Source organism: Pinus tabuliformis, chromosome 5_2, assembly GCF_031772625.1.
Source record: "Pinus tabuliformis cultivar Carrire ecotype Pingquan chromosome 5_2, CPIR1, whole genome shotgun sequence".
NCBI classification, from domain to species: domain Eukaryota; kingdom Viridiplantae; phylum Streptophyta; class Pinopsida; order Pinales; family Pinaceae; genus Pinus; species Pinus tabuliformis.
The window spans coordinates 109,581,314-109,591,690 of NC_142306.1; positions in this window are offsets into that span (position 1 = coordinate 109,581,314).

The window sequence follows — 10,377 nt, forward strand, 5'->3', positions numbered from 1 at the left end:
AACTACCTTGGCGACTCCATTGTTGAAGAATTCAAAGTTATATATTCATGGTGATTCCACTGGAGTTATGAAAGACCCAGAAGCTGCTCTTCTTTGTTCAAGGTATGCATGCATAGATTTCTCAGGAATTCATGGTTTCCCAAATCGTATTCCCAAGGATGCATACTTTCTAAGGAATGGTCCAAAATTTAACGGAGAGAATCTGAGTTTAACTTTGGATCATATATCAGATTTTTGTGAATTTGCACAGCTTCTTAGAATTAAACATGAGGATGTTTGCATAAGGTTATTTTATGATTCATTCCAAGGGAAATGCAAACAGTGGGTTGAACGCTTGCCTGCCAAGTCCATTAAGTCATTGCCAGACTTTTGGCTTATGTTCTTGGAGGAATGGATAGATAGGTCAGAGGTGGAAGTAAACTCTCCTTCAGTTGAAGGTTTTAAACAGTGGAATGATGATCATAATAAAGAAGAAACAAATGAATCTTTTTCTTTGTCCCTGTCCTCATATCTGAAATCTTTTGACTGCAAGTCAGAGGATAAGATGAAATTTTTTGATGAATTTGCCAAAGACATTGAGAAAGAAATTGAAGGTTTAGAAGGACAAATTCAGGCATACAATTTTCATGATCATGATCATTATTCCCAGAAATTTTTTATGACTGAACGCAAGGAGACTATGCTGGTTCCCCTCTCTTTTACGATTGAGGAACTGAACACTGTGGTTGAAGATCAGTTTGCACAGCTGGAAAGTGTCGTGGAAGGACAAGTTGATCATGTGTTCTGGGATCCTGTAGCTGATTACATGGAAGAGTTTTGCTCTCCAGTGTTTCAGTTTACCTATGAAGATCAGAGACAGTTTCAGTGGCAGCGGTCTTTACACTATTATATCAGTTCTGAAATCCGATACAGTCAGAGAAAATTTCAGTGGCAGCGGTCATTACATTGTCATATTGGCTCTGAACTCCGGGACAGGCAAAGAAATCAAGTATCAGATGAGACAAATGATTGGCTGCATTGGAAGTTTCATATTGATTGAGCTGAGGAAAGTTTGAATTGTTAGGGTAGGTAGGTAGGTAGATTGCAAATAAGCTCAAGGTTGGCTGAGCATTTATTTTTCAGTAGCAGTAGTTTCTTTCTCCTACAGTCATGCTTGTCAAGCAAGTTTTTGTTTGTCACAAATGGATAAGGCACTGGAGCTGCATGTTCTTAGTGTACCACAGGGGCACACTATCCCTAGTGGAGCCACTGTTATCACTGAAAATGCTGTTGTCAAAAATTTTTAGTCTAGCTTAAAGTCAGGGTGTTTTCGCAGCGCCTGAATTCTGTTTAGCAGTTTCGCAGCGCTACCTGTTTGAGTGGTTTCGTAGCGTGCTATGAAACTGGGGATTTGATTGAGTTTTCAGTGGAGGCCTGAATCATAGCATGTCTGTTGTACACTGACTGCAACTGCTGTGGATGAGGTTGATGTGCTTAAAGGTCTAAGGTTGACTAAAGAATATAACTCCGGTGTTGTTGCATATGATACTCTGATCTATGGATTTTGCAAAATGGCCAGAGCAATCTGAAGAGCTATTAGGGTTGGTTGTCGATTCTCGCAAGGCATTTGATGGTGTAGTTCCTCACGGTGGCCAAAGAGCATCGCACAGTGACATTCCTTCATACCAGCTACATAAACAACATAGGAATCAAGTTGTTGTTTCAAATCTTGGGAATTGAGAAATATGGAGATGAATGTCGGTGATGTCTCCTCCATAATCATAGTTGGAGTATGCGTAATGGAAAAGAAGGTTCCTTCTGCTGCCAAGAAGTACATCCTGGATTGGCTGAGGGAATTTGGTGAATTTGAGATCATAATATTTGGAGACATCATCATTCTTGAAGAAGCAACGATGAAGTGGTCAATTTGTGATTGTTTTTATTAAACCAGCTATCCTTTTGAGAAAGTTGAAGCTTATGCTACTCTGTGAAAGCCTTTCCTTCTGAATGAGCTTAGATCTTAACATCCTCTCCATGATAATCGAAAGGTATATGAGCGCCTTCAAAATTTTGGCATTCCCACTCCAAGTATGCACTTGTAAACGGGGATTACCTCTATCAAGAGTTGGACTATTTTGTGGAGCAAGGGATTTTGTTCAAGTCCATGAAAAGTGAATTATGAAGCCTTTTGTGAAAAAACAGTTCATGGATATGATCACAGTGTTATGATTTACTACCCAAGTTCTGCTGGTGGAGGAATGAAAAAGCTACTTTAAAGGGTTAGAAATCATTCATGTGAGTTTTGTCAAGATTTTAGAAATGTACGATGGAAGGGTCAGCCTATTGATTCCAGTTAAAGGGAATGATAAGGAGCGCATTTCCTGGAGTTGATGTGGAACTTTCAAATTATCCCTCCGCCATTATCGAAGTGTGGGCTCAGCAAGTTTATGCCAGTGTTACAGATAGGCAGCATTGTGTTATTGCTGGCAGAAGAAAAAAGGGACACCGAGAATTCTGTTTGGAATCGGTGTAAGAGATTTGTTTCTTCCCAGCCATTGAGTAACATATATTAAAGTTCATCTATGCATTCTATGAAACATGAACTTTTCAGCCAGAAAACGAGATATTAGAGGCCGAACTCTTCTGGTGTTGATTTTATAATTATTGTGCATTGGTAACGTGGTATGAGGCCAGAACTTTTCTCAACAACCATAGCCCCTGTATTTGTCATCACAATGGTCCGAATGGTAGCAATGTAGAAGAAGAGTTTAGTAAATGAATTCTTGAAGGACGAATGGTATCGTTTGAGAATTTGCGAGCCAAGCTTTTGCTAGAAAAGGGATTTATCTGTGATTTAAGTCACACCCTGCTACCTAAAAAATCAAGCAAATCCTCTTTCATGGCTTATGCGAAATGCATTGCAGCCGTTTCTTCAAGGCACACGGGCTTTTAAAATAACTGATATAAATGAAAATGGCGTAAATGTTATTAAGCACGTTGTTGCATTATTAATGAATATATTGAAGGCATGAAAGTGCTCTTATGAAATGCAGCGATTAATGCCAAGTGTCAAGTGGCTTTTATGAGGGTTTGATTGCCACAAGGTCGCCACTATTATTGACACCCGGATTGAGATGTGGCGCTTCAGATGGCCATATACATTAGCAAAATCACCAGAATCACAACGACAGCTGGAAAGGGAGATTATAAAGTAGATTTTAATAGCTGATGGAGTGAAAGGAGACATTCAAGGGCTAGTATTTATGCGTGATTCGAAAACAACGGGGGATATGAAGATTTCTGTTTCCATTATCATGTTTCGGTTTCTGTTATTGTGTTTTTGGGTTGCCTGAGGCGCGCAGAGAGCATCAATGTCAGATTTGCATAATAGTGCCCGGAAGGAGAAGGTTCAGAGTGTATCTCAGAGTTCAAATTACAACAGCAAGGGTTTCAATTGTAGATTGAATTGCGCAGAAGATGTGAATTTAAAAGTATCCTGAACATGTTGGCGGTACTGAGGAGGTTCCAGAATGTATTATATGTTGATATTTTTACATCTTTCTGTGGTTGTGTGCAGTTAACACCAGGTGCTTTTGTCTGTCTACAACATACAAGAATGACTTTGTGAAATGCAACCCAGTACTATCATGGAATGTTGCTTTCTATCCTGGGATGGGATTCAAATCGTGCTGTTAAGAAATCTCGTTTTTCAGAGGATGAAGCACGTTTCTATATTGCAGAGATTGTGGATGTCCTTGAATACCTTCACAAAGTAGGACTGATACACCGAGATGCAAAGAGAATATACTTCTTCAAATCAATGGAAAACACCTCAATTTCAATTATTCCGACTACTTCAAACGAGAAGACCTGCACATTTGTTGGTACAGCTGCCTGCGTTCCACCAGAGGTCCTTAAGCATGCACCTCCAACAATTGGAAACGATCTATGGGCACTGGGTTGCGCGTTGTATCAGATGCTGTCTGACATATTACCTTTTAAAGATGGCAGTGAGTGGCTCACATTCCAAAGGATCATGGATAGAGATTTCAAATTTCCTGAATATTTTTCTTCTGAAGCATGGCACCTTATTGATTGTTTGCTGGATATGGACCCATCTAAAAGATTGGCTTCTGGCCCTGAAGGGTATGCTTCTCTCTAGAGTCATCCTTTCTTCAAGGGAGTTGACTGGGATAATGTTAGGAGTATACTGGCTCCAAAGTTAGCCCCACCATTAACTGTGACTCTAAATGGGAGAAATTTCTAGATCCAGGGGAGTTCATTGTGATGGTTTCATTAGTTAAGAAAATTCGGAAACTTTACAACAAAAAGATGTAGCTGATTCTGACAGACAAGCCGAAGTTGATATAGGTAGACCCAGTCAAATTGGTACAGCAGGGTGAGATAGTTTGTTTGATAATCCTAAGGAGCTTAATGTCCAAGTGTTGAATTCTTCCAACTTTAAGATCTGTACTTTGAAAAAGACCAACCCATTTGAAGATTTGAAGGCAGCAAGGAATACTACAGTGACTTTATATTCCAGTTGGGATTTATGAAGCTTTTTATTGGTTTGATGCTAATCAAGTTGGCTGTGATATGTAATGACAGAAGCAAGCTTCATCTTCTTAAAACTATTTAGGTTCTTAATAGCTGTACAAATGTCTGAAGAGATCATGAATCTAAGCAGAAAACGCTTCAAAGATACATAGGTTCTATTTTGACATCTACAGCAGTTTCGTAGCGCGCTACGAAACTGCTGTAGAATGCTGTTTTGTGGAAAAACAATGAATTTTGATGATGAGGTCAGTTAATGGTAAAAGAAGGTCTCAAACTCAGGCAGGGAGATCATACATGGGTTTCATAACAACTCAAACAGTGACAGGTGTAGCTCTTGAAGAAAAAAATAAAACATTTTGTTTATTTTCATAAAGTTTTCTCAAAGGCAATTTATGACCGAGCTACTAGCGTATTGGTGGGGTTACCAGAATCTTCGGTTGATACACCTGTTGGTCCTTGAAGTATCCAGATCATATAGCATATGGTGGTTATGCGTTGTTAATTGAAGGTTCAAAGAACTCGGAGTGTGGTCTTTAAATGATAAAGAGGAATGGAAGACAGGGGACCGTGGATATAGGGTGATTAATTTTATCAATTAATAAGTTGTCTTACAGCTAGCATCCGAGACCAGCTTGCTCGGTGAATGCTCCCTTAACATATCTCAGCCATAATGAAAATCATACAGCTGTCCAGCATCCAAGAAAGCATCAAGTCTGCGAGGAGAATGAAATTAGTATTTTAGTTGGATTAGGATTGTGTGTAATTTTAGTTCAGCATGTTTGTAATTAATGCAGTAGTTAAAAGCATGTAGGAGTAGTTAATAGCCACCTTCGAGGCTCCCCTCATGCTGGAGGAGGAAGCTCGAGGTGGTTTAGTTTGCTTGTCTATATATGAATCAGATTAGAATGTAAAAAAGGGTTGGACTGTTAATATAAAAAAACAGAGTTTTCTAGAGCTTATGAAAAGACTGTTACAGTAATAGCAAACAGAGTTTTTTCTTCCCAAGATTCTCAATGCATCCTTTTGTTCAAATGTGATGGTGGTTTTAGTTTCTTAATGTTCTTTTTACAACCTTGTTATGGTACAATCCCTCAGAATTCATATTATATGCTCTGACTTCCTGTGTGCTTGACAGGCTGTGGGTTTTGGTGAAGCATGTTTGAACATCACTCAGAATTCATTTTTTAATGCTCTGACTTCCTGTATGTTCAGCAGGCTTTGATTTAGGTAAATTATGTTTGAACCTTTGATGATGCAAAGAGCCTTGACTTCTATGAGATGACTGTGATTTGGTTTATTAACTGTGAGAGACTCCATAGCCCAATGAAGACTAATTTGATGTATGTCCAGCCAGCTATATTTTTATAAATGTGTGAAGAGTTAGCCCTCTAGTGTTTGAAGGATTTTGTCAAGAGTCATGAGAGAGCCCTCTCTGATTAGGAAGGCTAATTCCTAATCTAAAGTATGGTCTGAAACAGTTACATGAGACCTTGCTTGGTTGCAGTCCCTAGTACTGGTTTTGTGATAACACATCTTATCTTAGAACTTGAAAAATTAATAACATGCTTATAAAAACATTCAAATTTCCCTATAACTTTATTGTTGTACATGGCTATCAATTCCAATAGTATTGGTGTACGTCATTTATAATATGTACGCATATTCCTTATTCTCTAGAATTTTTGTAAATCAATCAAATAAATATTTCAGCCTTCAATTCCAAATCTTAAGGTAAAGTTAATTTCAAGTGATTTGGACACACATTTCCTTATTCACTTTAGTAATTTGAGATAAAGCGTGAATATCCATAATTTAGTATGGTATTAGTGTCAATTGAACTTATTATATTATGGTGTTGTGTAAAATAAATTATTTACTCCAAATGTGAGATATGGTATTTAAAAGGAAATGACCAAGGTTTCAATATTGTTTTCATCATTGAAACAAGGAAATGATAGTGTCTCAAGGCTCATTGAAGTTTTGAACTCTCTAATTAATAAATTCGATATAATTAGAGGGTTTTGATGAGTATGCGTGATTTTTAAATAATTTGATGCAAAATTGTTCATGATCAGTGATGTATCTTGAGATCTAATGGACTCCTTCATTTCCAATGCATAGGAACCATTGGACATCACAAAATCTTTAAAGGTTTTTCTTGAATAATATCTAGCTTTAATATGTTGGAGTGATTTGCATATTATGAGTTTTTTTTTACATGATTTATGTTCTTTCATCTTTCTTTTTAAATTACTATTATTTATAATTTTATATAATAACGACATATATTATATATTTACATTATAAAGGAAAATAGAGAAGTGTGACATGTAGGGTGGTGGTATTAAAAACTATAAGAAAGCACAAATCTTCTCTCAAAGACCACACTTGTCTAACATTACATATATATCATTGTTTAACAAAAGGCACTTCCTTAAGGTTATATATCTATATATCTATATATCTATATATCTATCTATCTATCTATATATATATAATATATATATATATATATATATATATAGATATATATATATATATATAATTATATATATATATATATATATATATATATATAATATATATATATATATATATATATATATATATATATATATATATATATAGATATATCTTAATTATTATTATTATTATTTTATATGGAATAAGTGAATAAAATGAGATTTTGTTATAGAATTTAAACCCTTTGACTCTGATATGGATGTGTTAAATCTATTATCAGAGTCCAATCATCTCCTAATACTTTTGATAAATTATAAAGTAAAAACAATTGGAAAATTTATTGAAAAAAGTTATTTTCATTCATTGGTCCTTTTCTTTCTTTAATTTTACTTCATGACAAAGGTTTGAACAACAAAATAATGTATCCTAGAATGTGGCTCAAATACAAATTGACTAAATAACTTGATTTTAGCCCCCAAAAATAGTTCTCCATGGCATTTTTTTCATACTATGTTCATATTTTTATGAGATAAATAGAAGAGGCATGAAATCATTCAATTATTCATGTCTTGAATATTCTGTATGAAACTGTGTGAATAGTTTGATTACAATAATAAATAATATATAGTGTACTTGGGAAATTTGGTGCTTCAATAGTTAACTCAACTAGAAGGATTCTCCTTATTCGATGGGTGAATTTCATATACGTGGTGGATGGAACTCTATTCTTGAGGGCTTCTCTTGGGATCTAATAAGTCACGACTCTTGCAAAATGTTGAGGTGATGACCCTCTTGTGCACTTAGGACTATGGATATCATCTAAAACATTGGTTTTCAACCCATAATCAAACTATACCATTGAACCACACAAATGTCTTGATACATAATAATAAAAATCTATTTCCACCTAATCCGATAGTCCTTGGAAGAATCTATTTATATATCACCAGTACATTGTTCTTGAAAGCTCCATTAGAGACAAAAATTGAGGTTGATTTAATGATGAACATGTATTTAACTACCTTCTACAACACATTCTCCCACCATACATCCATTCATGTTTATTGAATCTTGAAACAATATAAGTACCTCAATTTACTTCAACGTCTCCTTTCTCCCAATTTGGGGGTATGCTAGTAATATTTCGAAATATTGTATTATGCAATTTCATTTCTTTAAACCTCATATTTATTATAAAAAACTTGTTGCTCAATATATATATATATATATATATATATATATATATATATATATAATATATATATATATATATATATATAGATATAGATATATGAAAAAACAAATAATGAACACCAAATTCATAAGAATGAACACAAGATGTACCTTGGGAAACTTGATATTCGAAAAATCCTAACTAGAATGTTAGGCCTATGCTCTACTATCTTTTCTTAAAATAGGAAAATGCAAATACAAAGGGGCACTCACCATGGATTTTTTCATGATACTATGGTTGGAATGGATGCTACAAAATCTTCTTCCTCTATTATGCTCTCAAATCCCATTCTTAGATGCTATGCTTAACTATAGAATAACTATATGATCCTTAAACTACTATGGATGTTCCATTGGACAATTCGTCACAATAGATCTGGTAATTTTATTAAAAAATATGAAATCTACACTATGGGATTTTATTTTTCTTTAGATTTCAAGATTTGTATATTATTGTTTATTGCATATGCATACAAATTATAATTATGTATAAAATAGAGAAAAATGAAATAAAAACTCACAAACCATAATTGACATAGGAGATATCCTAAGAAACCCTTTCGGAAGAGAACCCATATGAAAGGTGAGGTCGCTCCGCTCACTTTCTCTGAATAGAAGATGGCTACAAGTACAAATAAGTAGGACCTATGGCTCATGGGATACTATAGTGCACAAATCCTCTTTGTGTTCCCCATCTCTATCCTTGTCATCTACTCTACTCATCAATAGAACAAATATACTCAAAAATAATGGAACACCTTTTCCTGCCAGTAGCCCAGTTATAACACAACCAAATAGCCTAATAGCGGTTACGTTTGACTCCAACACTTAACTAGAGTTACAATATGTACTTTTATAGAGTATTATTCATAATTATCATGTGTCTAACCCATTTTCCATGATTAATGGGGTTGATGTGGCATCCTCTTGAATTATGGTGGACAAAATAGGAAGGTCAGTTTTGAGTGGCATAAATTTTGCATATAGACTCCGATTGGGGAAATTATTGTGCCATTGGAAAGGTATTTATGTGTAGAATAGGAAAAAATTGTGAAACTAAAGAAACAAAGTTTTTACACCCCCCTGCCCCCCCCCCCCCCCCCCCCCCCCCCCCCCCCCACCCCCACAAAACAAATTCCATTTGATGCTTCAAAATGCTCCCATAAGGCTTCAAACACCAATTTGCCAAACTAGGTCCCACTGATAAAAAAAGGTCCTATGATATGATTCCTTTGCTTTTCCCACTATAAAAGCATCAAGATGGATGAAAAACAATATAATCGTCCAATATCAATCACAAATCCCAATTTTCGAAAGATTTTGGTCCCCGAAATCCTCTATTGAATGAGGTAAGGAAAATTTTCCTCCACCTTCTTTTAGGTGTACCATTTAGCCTTGCCTAAAAGCTATCCCTTCAACCTAATATGATAAAGGTCATATTGCCCTTGTATTTTACTTTTGGAACTCTTATGAAAAAATATATGCTCTATCAAATCTATCTGAGCATTTCGTGCCAAATCCTCTAAAAAAGGTAGGAGTTGTTCCTCTTCTTGATCTAGCATGAAAGGCTCATAGATTTTCATATTGTCTACATCACAATTGAGTAAATGCACATGTATGGGGGTAGACTGAATCCATAGGTGTTATCTCCCACCTTTTCCAATATCTCAAAGGGACCATAACGCAGAGCTTTGATTTTCTTACTAGGACCCTATAGCTTATCCTTGTTCAACTATAACAATACTTTGTCTCCTACCTTGAACACCTTCTCTATTGTATGTTGATCATGCCTAGACTTATATTTTTCTCTCCACTTCTGTAGTGTCTCCTATACCTATATATATATATATATATATATATATATATATATATATATATATATATATATATATATATATATATATATATATATATATATATATATATATATAGATATAGATTTTCATAATCTTTTCTACAATTTTTGTTAGACTAAATATCACACTAAGAGGGAGGGGGTGAATAAATGTAAGGGAAAATTCATTATTTCAAAATAATTTCATGAATAATTGAGTATGTAGCAGTGCATCAGTAAATAAACTATATTATAAAAATGAATAGAACTATGCATCATGTAACAATAATCACTTCAATGGATAAGAACAC